Below are 11,680 nucleotides of genomic sequence, written 5' to 3' on the forward strand. Positions count from 1 at the left end.
ATATGACTGACTACTCAGTCAATATTCTGTAGTAAATGCAATCCTCTTGTTATTGAGCCTGGTGTTGGCTCTGTTTATTCTGACCACTTGGGGGCTACTTTTGGGCTTATGCCCAGGGAAATGAAAGGGACTAAGACCAGCAGGAAGGGACAGTGGGCTACATTGGAGGCCCAAGGTTCAGGTTAGACTGGTCTGCGGGGGACCCAAAGGGTGTCCCCAGAGTGGTGATGTCTGGAGTATTCTGAGTGGAAACATTTGAAACCATGTATATTATATTTGGTTACGTTACATTGCCAAGGCATTGCATGTCTCTTCTGCTAAAAATAGCTTCTATGCTCATAACATTTTTAAATTTGGCTTTAGTTCTACTTTAAAGGATAACTAAACCCATGAACAATAATTTAGTATATTGCAGCTTATCAGTCCTAAAATGTGATGGATTCATTAGTTTTCTAAGTGTCCTTGTCACTTCCTGTGATATTAACTGAAAGCATAAAAAATCTTGTCTTAACTTATTTGTAAACTACCAGTCTATTCACACCCAATGTAATGGAAATTAACAAAGGCAAGCGTGACTTTTCCATATGTACAGTGGAGGAGAGAACATGGACAAGAAGTGTGCTGCATAATTTACAGCGGCACATAAAATAAAAAAATGGACTAAAAAAGAAAAATAATGTAGCCAACCTCATCTAAGTACTGGTAAGCTGCAATATATTACATTTTTATTTTTGGGTCTAGATAAGGTTTAAGACAAATATGTCTTAGGTGCTTAAAATAAAGAGGGCCCGAACTCTGGAAGCTGTGCCCAAAATAGGCAAGCAGAGGGCAAAGAACAGGTCATCAATACTGCCAGTAGGATACTTGCAGCTTATCTTTTCCCCATTAGTAAATTACAAACTTACTATACCTTGTTTTGCACTGTTTTCTGTGGGAGGGTAGCCATCTTGTAAGAGAAATAGTGCTGTGTTTCCCCATATCCGTGCTGCCACCCTGATGACTGGTGATATAACACTATATGGGGAAATATTCAAGAAGTAGCAGGAGAGGTACACAAAGCACAGATTCACTGTATGGATGAAGCAGAAGCAGAGAGATTTATGCATGTCCACTAAGCAGTACAGTAATGACATCTCTAAATCATGTGAGACTAGCATTGATATGCAGCAGTGCCTAATATTTCACACTGTAGAATTACAGCTTGGAAGCTTTAGGCACAAACATGCTTTAGCACCCTCAAACTGAGAAGTGCACTGCTATTTTTCAGGAGAAATTCAAGACAAAAGATCGATTTTCTGGGTACTCCCTAGGCACTATTAACATTTTTAGATTCTCCCTATAACACGGCAAGTCTTCACTTTTTGTGTTCTATTTTACTTTAAACGCAGTTATTTATATTATACTCTATTTTGATACAGCCAAAAAGTTGCATCCATGGAACTGTAGACCAATAGACTTGACTATATAGTGTGTAAATTATTTGAGGGCATTCTGAGTGATGATACTCAAAAATACTGTTATGGAGGTCTGGTGCAGAAATCAAGTTCAGCTTTAAAAGCTCCTTAACGCTCCCAACCCTAAACCTAACCCTCACTTGAACCCTAACCTTACTATCCCAAGATAACTACACTACCCCTTTGTTGCAGACACTCTCCTTCTGCAAAACATAGTCTGCAAAATAACAAATGTTATTTGTCACATGAAACACATGTTGCTTTAATAAAGATGAGGAGTGTACTGTTGCAGTGTACACTGCCTTATATTACTGGTTTATGTTGTGTTTGTAGTAGGTCTGTGCTAGTGGGGTTTGTGTAATAGGCCCCCCAGGGAGTTAGGAAGTGGCTACGTCTGCTCGCTCCCAGGTGTTCAAAGCTCTGCCTTTTTGGGGAGGACTATAAATAGAAGGGGAGGCAGTCTGGAATCTATTACCACAATATGTATGTTTCTGGGACTTTAGAAATTAGATAGCCTACCTTTATACGCCATAATGAGGATTGATGAGATTTCATGGAAACCTTTTCCCACTCTGCTAAGGCTTACTAATATGGCAGAGTGTATGTGTGAGTGACATCTGGATGCCTACAAATGTGAAAAGACAATATTGTTGTTTTTTAAAGTGGTGGTGGAGGGTTGCTTGTTCATAAAATTTTTGGTGCTTATGATTTGAGTATTTTTCAAATAAAGACTTTTCTCATTTTGCAGATTGCTGACTAATTTAATAATAGTCAGGCTTAAGCTTTGTGTGCTCAAGTTTATGTTCTCTAGTACTAACAGTTTCTGTTGCTTATTTAGCAATGCATGAGTTTGGACCATAGAGCCAAACTAGCACTTAACAGTGAGTGGGTAACCGACAAGGGGCACTATTTGCTCCTATTATTATTCCCTCTATTTTTATCATTTTAAAGTGACGGGAGACGGTAACTTAGAGATGGTAGTGAAAGGGTTGGTGAGCTTGACCCCTCCCTAGCGATCAGTACCCCATACTCAGGACAAGCATTGTGTCACATGGAGCCTATGGACCTAGCCTAGAGAAAAGGGAGCAGAGAGAGAAGTGGACTCAACAAAATGTTAAAGCTCGTTAGCAACAGAGGTCCACGCTGTGTGAATGGTGGGATCCTCACATTGTCACTGGGGGTGAGGTGCCAATCATGGCTGTGCTGGTGAAGCGGGATATAGGCTCCACGGTGTCCCCTCAGAAATGCTGCATTCAGAAGACAGGAGATGGTGTGCAGGTAACAGGGGAAAAGTGCTTAACAGAGAACTTCTCAGTATACAAAGTGGAACTGTGCAAGGCAAATCGTCAAACTGGTGAAAATATACTCAGAGGTGGGAATGCCACTGACACAGTACTGTAATCCTGATAATTTTTTGTGTTTTTCAAATATAGAATAAAAAAGGCTTAAAATACTAGAATAAGAAAGCTTAAGTAACTGTGAAATAGCAAACAAATATTTGGATGTTTTCAATTCCAGTAAGGGTTATGTATGTTATAGGAGAATTCTCCTGTAACTGCTCAAAACGGGCTCAGAGCCATTCAAACATGTGACTGCAATATGTGATGGGTGAGGAGTAATGAAAAAAAGGTCTTGGGGCTTTAATGTGAAGAATCCGGGTTTTTTTTGTTTTGTTTTTTAAGCAAACAGGAATACAGCCAAAGTGTTTTTGAGGTTTTGAAGCATCTTTTTCATCAGGGCTATACAATACTATGAAGGTGATATATAAAGATATATAAAAACACATGTACTTGACTTGGGATAATGGTAGCAATTACTGCAAAGGAGATGAGAGGCACTAAAACTGGGGCACATGCCCTGTGTGACACAGTGACATGTTCTAGCCGTAGCAATGCCCCTGAGTGCGAGGTTCCGTCAGTGAAACTATCTGCATGCAGTTTCTTTGTTTTCCATGTATTTGCACTGGTTTCCTCTAATACATGTACTGGTATATACACTAGCTACCACATTCAATTGTAAGCTGCATAAATTGCAATAGCTAATGTGAATGGTTCATTAAAAGATAAAACTGTTATCTTTGTATGAAGGTGAAATATAAACCATAGCGGGATCTTTTAAAGAAAACTCCATGTAGGTGCTGTCAGGTGGGGGGCTGCAATGGCTCCAGAGCCATAGACATGTAACTTCCCCTCACTTTCGCACTTTCATAGTTTCCCCCTCCTACTACATCCTTTCCCCTTTTTTCCTTTTTTTTTCTTCTTCTTTTTTCTTCTTCCTATACCTCTTCCCTTTACTCCAATTCCATTGTAAGGCCCTTCCCCATATCCTCCACCTCCAGGCTTCCCTAAGACCCAGTCTCCAAAAGAGGCAACTTAGAGGTAATACCTCAGACATGCTGATATCGGAAATCTGTTTATAAGGTTATTTGTTCTATGACACACAGCCTTAATAACCTTATTACTCAAGATGTTTTATATATTGTCACTTTTCCACATGTTCCTATGTACTTTAAACTATACGGGTCAGTTGAGTAAGGATTTATAGACACCTTTTTTGTTAATATATGTGCTTGCATGTGAAAAACCTAAATTGTGTTAACCTTTGTGGGGGGTTTTTTTATAACGTATTGTATGTTAATATACCTGACTGGACTGTATTAGTACAGAATGTATAATGGCTGTGTATTTATCTGTATACACCTTGTCCAAAATAAAGAATAAAAAAAAAAAAGAAAATTCCACTAGCTTCATTATAAACAGAACAAATTCAGCATTTACATTGTAAAAAATCTGATCCTATTAAGAATCTTTGGTGCATGACAGGTAACTGTTTGCTATTTTAAAATATTAAGTATTTTTAATTTACTATTTTATAGTTAAAATAAATCTTATTTTTTTATAAAACAAATGTAAGACCCCAGATCTCACATTTAAGAGGTCCTGTTATGCTTTTTTTCTATTACAAGGGATGTTTACATTCCTTGTAATAGGAATAAAAGTGAGCTATTTTTTTTTTTTTTTGTAAATGACAGTGTAAAAGTAAAAAATAAAAAGTAAAATAAGTAATAGTAAAAAAATAAAAATTTAAAGTGCCCTGTACTGCCGAATTTGCACAGAGATGCAAAATCATACGTAAGTCGCGCCCGCATATGAAAACGGTGTTCAAACCACACATGTGAGGTATCGCCATCATCATTAAAGCAATAATTTTAGCACTAGAACGCCTCTGTAACTCAAAACTGGTAACCTGTAGAAATTTTTAAACGTCGCCTATGGAGATTTTTAAGGGTCAAAGTTTGTCGCCATCCCACATGTTGGGTATCAATTTACTTGGCGTAACATTATCTTTCACAATATAAAAAAAAATGTTGGGCTAACTTTACTGTTGTCTTATTTTTTAATTCAAAAAATGTATTAAAAAAAAAAATGTGCTTGTAAAACTGCTGCGCAAATACGGTGTGACATAAAGTATTGCAACAACCGCCATTTTATTCTCTAGGGGGTAAAAAAAAATGTATAATGTTTGGGGGTTCTAAGTCATTTTCTAGCAAAAAAAATGATTTTAACTTGTAAACACCAAGTCTGAAAAATAGGCTCGGTCCTTAACTAGTTAATATGATGATTATAATAACAGTATTAATACATTTTTACAATCATCATGTATGTGTAACATTTAGTTCGAGTAGCTGTCCTACTTTGTTGTATACTTGTGCAGAATCCATTTTCCCACTGTAATCTCATTTTCAATTAAATATTTTTTTTAGCTATATGAAAGCACATGTCATCACAACCAAAAGGAAAATATTTTCTTACCATTAATGATCTGTTGATTAAGGATTCTGTAATTTTTGTAAGACTTTTTCAGCAGTGTAGCTCTTATACGTCCTTGTATTTATTTATGCTCAATACAAAGCTGTTGCTAAGTCAATTGCCTGTGACGTCTCCCTAGCTAGGTGTGGCTAAATTACTTTACAAGCCAGACACCACTAAAGCATTCCTCTCCTATTTGTAACATAATACTCAAATACAGGATTTCACGCTTCAAGAATTCTCAAAACTGCACAACCGGACATAATAGTCTAACAATAGACTGGGTTATTTCATACCTTATAGCAAATTGCTGTCTTGCCTGAGTGACTGAAGAAGGAGTACATTAAATGCATTAAAAGCTAGAAGGACTTGCAAAAATTAAGTTGCAAACTTAGTCTCAGAAAAATTGTAAGCTCAACCAAGTAGATTTAAAATGGATCACTAAAACAACATACAAGCTTAAACATGTTAATGTGATTATAAAAGTTTTCTTCATTCTTTTAAAACTGCATATTCTGTTTAAAAATATAACGGGTGATCATGCCATGTATACACCTTTTTCAGACAATTCTTGTTATGAAATGACAACTTTCCCACAATTGTGCTTGTATGTTGTAAGCCTAAGACACAAAACTATGAAGGACAATGCTGTATATGGAGCCACAACGACAATACTCAGACATGTTCCATCACTGTCACTATCAGGGAGTTGGTCTAGGTTGATGTTCTGCAGCCAACCGTGGAGCAAGTGCATGCAGACAAGAAGTAGCTGAGGGAGACTGGAGGAGATAAGCAGCACTGAGGTGCAAAAAAAAAAAAAAAAGGTTCAAAAATTGTATAAGAAAAAAAACTACAATTATTTTTGTTATACAAAGCTTTACCAAACTAAATATAATCTGGGTAGGGTTTAGATCTACTTTAATCTCTTCCTGGAGCCTTTTCATTCCTTCCTCTAAATCTGGTATTTTTCTATTATTAGATGCGTCAGTTCTGTGACCTATAGCTTTCAGCTATCCTGATATATTGTACATTTTTTTGGAGATATAGGGCTTTCATATGATAGCAGATGTTGCAGGGGAGAATTGTCATCTTTGGCATCAAGGGTGGATTTATCTGCTCCATCCATGAAATATCAACAAATAAGTTGTAGATGATCCAAGGGAGTACAGAAGCAAAAATTATATTACTCTGGATAAAGCAAGATAATCCTACATTTTTTAAAATGACGTATTTCAAACTATGTGTGAAACTGTGTTTCATAACAGGAACTCAAGATAGGTGGGCACTAAGAATCTATTATGGTGTATAGGTCCCAGATTGAGAGAATGGAAAGGAGACATTTCCTTCTTGTGGATTGCTAGATAAATAATGTACTGGAAATAAGAAATAACACATAAAAAAGACAAGACAAAGTGACAGTCTGTGCAAAGGGCCCACCAGCTACGTGATACTCACCTTGAAAGCTCTCCCTTTAATTGCCTTAGCTGGCAAATTACTCTGTACTTCTGGTTATGGGGAAGCATGTGACCTACTCCCAGGTAGGGAGAGTTGGGGTTTGGTCTGGACTTTGTCCAAACCACTTTGGCAGACCTTGTGGGGATCTGTCACATGATTGCATCTCTGCCACCCCAATCAGCTGTGGGCTGCAAAGCCTGGTGAAAATAATACACTTGTGATGCCGCAGGAGTTGAATTTATCCTCTCAAGTAGCACTAATGTTAAAAATGTCAGTGTCACAGTTCAGTTGTAATTTGGCACATACTGTAAACAATAATATAGGACTTATTAGACATACTCGAGCTACAGTAGCTCACAAAAGTGAGTACACCCTTCACATTTGTGTAAATATTTTATTATAGCTTTCCATGTGACAACACTGAGACACTTTGCTACAATGTAAAGTAGTGAGTGTACAGCTTGTATAACAATGTAAATTTGCTGTCCCCTCAAAATAACTCAACACACAGCCATTAATGTCTAAACCACTGGCAACAAAAGTGAGTACACCCCTAAGTGAAAATGTCAAAATTGGGCCCAATTAGCCATTTACCCTCCCCAGTGCCATGTGACTCGTTAGTGTTACAAGGTCTCAGGTATGAATGGGGAGCAGGTGAGTTAAATTTGGTGTTATAGCTCTCACTCTCTATTTCTGGTCACTGGAAGTTCAACATGGCACCTCACGGCAAAGAACTCTGAGGATCTAAAAAAAAGAATTGTTGCTCTACATAAAGATGGCCTAGGCTATAAGAAGATTGCCAAGACCCTGAAACTGAGCTGCAGCATGGTGGCCAAGACCATATAGCGGTTTAACAGGACAGGTTCCACTTAGAACAGGCCTCAGAATAGACATCCACCAGCTCCTTGATGTTGTCGTGGAGGAGTTGAAGAGGACTCCAGTGGCAACCTGTGAAGCTCTGGTGAACTCAAGAGGGTTAAGGCAGTGCTGGAAAATAATGGTGGCCACACTAAATATTGACAATTTGGGCCCAATTTGGACGTTTTCACTTAGAGATGTATTAACTTTTGTTGCCAGCGGTTTAGACATTAATGTATGTGTGTTGAGTTATTTTGAGGGGACAGCAAATTTACACTGTTATACAAGATATACACTCACTATATTACATTGTAGCAAAGTGTTATTTCTTCAGTGTTGTCACATGAAAAGATATAATAAAATATTTACAAAAATGTGAGGGGTGTACTCACTTCTGTGAGATACTGTATATAATCCCCAAATTCTTAATGAATTATCCGATTTCTTTCATGTATTTATATAATACCAACAAGAAGTGTGGAATGTGTTCTTTTACAATGATAAGTAATATATCTATGGCATGGTATTCAAACTATATAACATGAAGACCTTAATGAAAGATTTCTAGCACTTTATGTAAAGTCTTATATTATTGCAAGTTCTTTCAGCTGAAGGCAAGCAAATCCTGGAATACAGTTCAAGTAACATTGTACTTCTCAATGCAGTTCTCAAACAAGAAAAATATGCGTTTTTTCCACTAGGGGGCACTGCAGGGGAAGTGCTCTAGTTTAGTTTGCTTGTGGGCTCTATTTTATACTTCTTACAGTTGGGTGATTGTTGGGATACAGTAGATGCTAGTTTCTGTCCTCTCAGGCCCTAATTGACAGGTAAGATGGTACATTTATCTGACAAATTAGTTTATCTTATTTAACCTTTAAATGATTTCTATTAGTGTTCTCCACCATCACAGCATAATGTTTACCCATAGTGAATTGGTATTTCTTTCCCTCCTCTCGGTAAAATGGCTAGATCAACATCTAGAGTTTAGAAACATTTTCACAGTGCAATTTGTGCTGAGACCAAAACTGCAGTTTGCAAATATCGTGAGAAGAAATATTATTTTCCAATGCTACAAGGATGACAAAACACTTCCCTGCATGCCAGAGGTGCCTTAAAGACATTAAAAATACTTTATGGAATTAAATGATGAGGGCCAGAATTAAAGTGTAAGTAGCTTTTCCATTCCCATTCCAGAAACACTCTTTCTGCTGCTTCTGGATCATCACAAAGTGTTTCTCCACCAGCAGCATCTTCAAGTAAGGAAGTGTTACAAACCACGGCCTCCCAGAAATACACAATACTTTTATTTATACAGAAAATTACATCTGAAAATTAGGAGAAAATTGATCAAGCTCTTGCAAAAGCAATATATGCTCCTGGATGAGCATTGGAGCTTACAGTTCCTATCTTACATACATAAACACACAAACGAGGGCCAATTTGAACAGTTGCCTACCAGCACATCTTCAGAGTGTAGGTAAAAACGCACATTGTGCACATATTGAAAAGTTCATTATATTTTATTATTTATTTTACTCTTATTTCACTGTTTTTTTTTTAATACTTTCTTCTCTGTTTGTATTGACCTCTTTCCATTTATATCCCCTTTCTTTCACCCCCTAGGGGTTGATTTACTAAAGGCAAAAAGCAGTTGCAGTTGCTCAAGAGCTTGGTACATGAACAGAAACTCTGCTGACTTCCACCATCCAATCATGTGCAAGCAAAAATGCATTTTTTTTAAATTTCCTTCCATGTTATTGGGTGTTCTTTGTAAAAAGAAGCGTTACCTCATTTACTAAGCTCTGGAGCAACTGCACTTGCCCTTTGCACAGTCTATTTGCCTTTAGTAAATCAACCCCCAAATGTCCATTTTATTGGCGTAGTCCCTTTGTTCATCAGTTAGTTTTTAGCTGCATTGCTATGTTTACTATCAACATGGTACATCTAGCAGTGCTTTGGGCTGGAGAGCAGATACAGGAGAGGATTTCAGATGATGGTTGCAGGCTTCCAGTCCCAGCACTGTTTTTCCAATCAGGTCCAGTGGAACACTATTTATACAGAGGAGGGTGTAGTTAGTACACATCACACTACTAGCCTAAGTAAGCTTTGGGCATTGCCCTCACGCTAAGCACTGTGTTTCTACCAACCCTTAACAGGTAAACATATCTGACACACACAGACCCTATGCCACTCAGCAATTCAGAACCATGAAGAATACACTCACATTTACAAAAGAGACAGAATGGATTTTACTGAACTTGGCAAGATTCATCTGATATTATCTTTTTGTCTGCTGCTGGCTATGAGAGGAAGATGAGAAACTGTTGTCGGCTTCTTCTATTCACCTTTCGGTCTTGTACGCGAATGTGAGTGTATCATTCATTGTCAGGGTTCCCTAAGGTTCTGTTCTTGGACCTTTCTTAGGCGGGTAAACACATAACATTTTTTTTTTCATTCAACCCAGGGGGCTGAATGAAAAAAACTGAGAGATTGCCATAGTAACACAAGGCATGTGTTCTCACAGGGAGGCTGCCTTCCTGCCAGAACACATTGATCAGCCCTGGCAGCCTTTGGCTGCCAGCACTGATCAGATGCTGGTTTTCCAGCTTCTGTCGGAAAGACAACTGTACAAACTAACCGAACGTCGGTCAGATTCTGTTGGACCAACCGGATCTACACCTCCTCCTTCCTGGGTAAGCTGATAGCCTCCCATGGCTTTAAATACTATTCATATGCTAATGACATCCAAATCTATCTTTTTACCCCTGAGCCAACTTTATCATTCTCCTCAGGTATCACTGTGTTACTGACAGGCATATCAATCTGGATGTCGCACCACTACCTCAAAAACCGAGCCCATAATATTTCCTCCCCCTGTGCCCCTTCCCCTGACTTCTCTGTCAAGATCAATGGCACAACTATCAGTTTGTCCCCACATGCCACAGTGCTAGGTGTAATCCTGGACTCTGAACCCCCCTTTCAGCCCAATATCCAATCATTGTCCAAATCTTGATGCCTTAAAGTGGATGTAAACCCAATGTCATCCTTTCTAAACTACTGCCATAGGGGTTATCTATAAGGATATACACGCCTCCTGCATGTATCTTTACCTGTCAAATGTCTCCCCTCTGTCTGTGATGAGACCCGAAAAACTGCATATTCTGTGGGTGGGTCTGTTGTCTGGAGCTCGGTGGGCGGAGTCGTGATGTCAGTAGACTCCCCGCCCACCTCTACACTTCCCTTGTCAATATGCATTTTCTCCTGTGTATTTCTAACACTGAACTTCTGCTATGATCTCTAACATCCAGTGAAAAGACAGGAAAGTAACCACATGACTTCAGCATGCCAAATCATGCTGAGGTGTGGAACAGCCAATCCTTGCAGAGCTGCTGAAGAAAGGAGTGGGGGAGGGAATTAAAAAATAATGCATGTCTTAGGCTAGTGCACGAGATATGTAAATCACCTGTCACTCACAGCAAGGGGGAGTATTTGACAAAGTTTTTCTCAGTTTGTCAAGAATTGTCTCACTGAACAATAAAAGAGGATTGCTTAGAGATGGATTAACTCTTTGTGGCAAGAGTGGGCTCAAATGATAGGAAATCTTATACTCTACAATGTGATATAAAAAAAAAAAAATTTAGAGAGGGGCAGGAGGCGGAGCCTAGCAGAGCAGACATGCATTGTTAGAGCTCCACACCGCTGAGGAGAGAAGAGAAGGACAAAGCGGAGCCTGCAGGCTCAAAAGGTATCCATTTGAACCTTTTTGCCCCAGGGAACAAACTGTGAAAGTTTGGGCAGGAAATATGGTACTGGGAGGAAACCGTGGCAGAAATAAAAATCACCTCTCAAAGAGCTCACAGGCACTCACTGCAACTAAAGCAGCTCCAGTCACCTCACAAGATACAGCATCAGGGCGCTCTCACAGACAGAAAATGTCACAGCAAGACTCTCCATTTGAGTCAGATACAGAACAAATCCTCTCACAAACTTCTCCACAAGCCTCCTCAGTATCCCCAGCAATATTATTACAATTTGAAAAGATGCTTCATAAAGCTTTAAAACAAACCTCAGACCAAATAACAAAAAGCCTAACCAAAGAAATAA

At 38.6% G+C, this 11,680-nt stretch overlaps 1 protein-coding gene across 3 annotated transcripts in view; it reads right to left on the reverse strand.

The window, feature by feature from the left end:
- Positions 1-5,373, reverse strand: part of APOBEC4 (apolipoprotein B mRNA editing enzyme catalytic polypeptide like 4) — a 55,686-nt gene extending 50,313 nt beyond the window's left edge. For all 3 annotated transcript variants that reach the window (XM_073591426.1, XM_073591427.1, XM_073591428.1), the window contains exon 1: positions 5,267-5,373. The gene's annotated coding sequence lies outside the window, so the exon portion shown is untranslated. The remainder of the gene's footprint in view (positions 1-5,266) is intronic.
- Positions 5,374-11,680: the final 6,307 nt, after the last annotated feature.

Source organism: Aquarana catesbeiana, linkage group LG07 (genome assembly GCF_042186555.1).
Source record: "Aquarana catesbeiana isolate 2022-GZ linkage group LG07, ASM4218655v1, whole genome shotgun sequence".
Taxonomy (NCBI): domain Eukaryota; kingdom Metazoa; phylum Chordata; class Amphibia; order Anura; family Ranidae; genus Aquarana; species Aquarana catesbeiana.